The sequence below is a fragment of the Arachis ipaensis genome, chromosome B03 (assembly GCF_000816755.2).
Source record: "Arachis ipaensis cultivar K30076 chromosome B03, Araip1.1, whole genome shotgun sequence".
NCBI classification, from domain to species: domain Eukaryota; kingdom Viridiplantae; phylum Streptophyta; class Magnoliopsida; order Fabales; family Fabaceae; genus Arachis; species Arachis ipaensis.
Genome location: NC_029787.2, coordinates 42363724 through 42365479, shown reverse-complemented (window position 1 = coordinate 42365479; position 1756 = coordinate 42363724).

Genomic DNA, 1756 nt, shown 5'->3' with positions numbered 1-1756 from the left:
TCTAATCTCCTTTTAATGCAATTTTCATGTTTCTATGCTTCTTTTATGTTGATCTTGCTTACTATTGTTAATTTCTCACTCATGTTGGTTATGGGTTTCCTTTAATTCTTGCATTTTATGATGTTTACTTTTCTTACACAATAGGTATTTGATAAAATGTTTCCTATAATTTTTGAGTAGTTTCCTTTACTCTTGGCATAGGCTAAGGGAATTGAGTGATCTTGAGTCCTTGGCCTTCATTGAATTGGTAATTCTAGAACCCTTGGGGATCAATTTGATAACCATTGACTCTACCCTACTACTAAGTTGATTAGTAGCTAGGTTGGGACTTATGGATTGATGTTGATCAAGCCATTTGACGTACTCCAAGTCTAGGAGTAGACATTACGTACTTAAGGCTATAGTGAGTAGACCTAATGTGTTTGGTTCCTCATAATTATCAATATTTGATTTGTTGACAAGGATAGTGATTCAAATTACCTATGTCTAGCCAAGAGTTCTTTCCCTTTATTTTATTAGTTCCCATCATTTTACTTTCTTGTCATTTAATTTTTCTTGCCCTTTATTTTCTTGCAAAAATACAAAATCAAACCCCCCTTGCATTTTCATAGCCAATAATTGACCACTTCATTGCAATCTTCGTGAGATGATCCGAAGTCTAAATACTTCGGTTAATTCTTATTTGGGGTTTGTATCTGTGACAAAACCAAATTTTTTATTGGGAGTATTATTTGTTGTTGTAGAACTATACTTGCAACGAGAATTCATTCAATTGAGGAATTCTATACCATCACGACAAAACTCGTAAATCAATCTATTATCGGATCCCTGATAGCAGAACCCTCATGACTTTCCTCATTATCTTACATCATGACAGCATTAGGAAGGTCAACGTTTGACCCTTCTTGACTACCTTTAGGTGGCATATTTAGATTAACCATCGTCCTTCTAATATTTCTTCTAACAGCTCCACTTAACGGACTATCATCCACAATATCCGCAGATGATCCTCGTCCACCTAACTCCACTAGAAACACGAATAATTTCAACAGATGAATATTTGTCCATCGGTTGTGCCACGACCTTATCAGACATACATCATCGTCGTCACGTAATCGATACCTAATTCAAAGCAACAGAAAAAATTCTCAAAATCATGGCAAAATCATGGTCTAATAAAAATAATAACTAAATAACAAAGACAACTGTAACATACCTTTTTTAAAACAAAGTGCCGTCTACAACGGTTGTCGGATATCTGTAATAAATTTTTTTCATTCTTTTCGCGTGTTGTTGTCCAACAGAATGCAATACCAAATTTTTCAAAGCTATTAGACTGTTAATTTCTGGTGTCATGTACGTAATTATTAATTGTCCAGACTTAAAAACGATAGAATTTTCTTCATCATACACTATTTCACCATCATAATGAATGGATAACAACGGATTTGTAAACATTGTAGAAAAATAATAATAAGATGAGAACTAATGAGAAGAATGAAATATTGGTGTTGAACTCGGTTCTCCAACAGCCATGCTTTTATTTGGCGATGCCTATGTGAAGTTCGCCGAAGGTGCGGCGAACTCTATGAAAATAACGGAGTTTGTCGAGAGTTTGGCGAACTTGCCCTAAACTACAAAAAAAAAGTATCCTAATATTTAAAGTTGAAATAATTGTTTTTGAAAATAATGTTTGTTTATTTATTTCAAAAAAAAAAAATCCTTGAGTGAAGCTATAACAAATTAATAAAGCAAT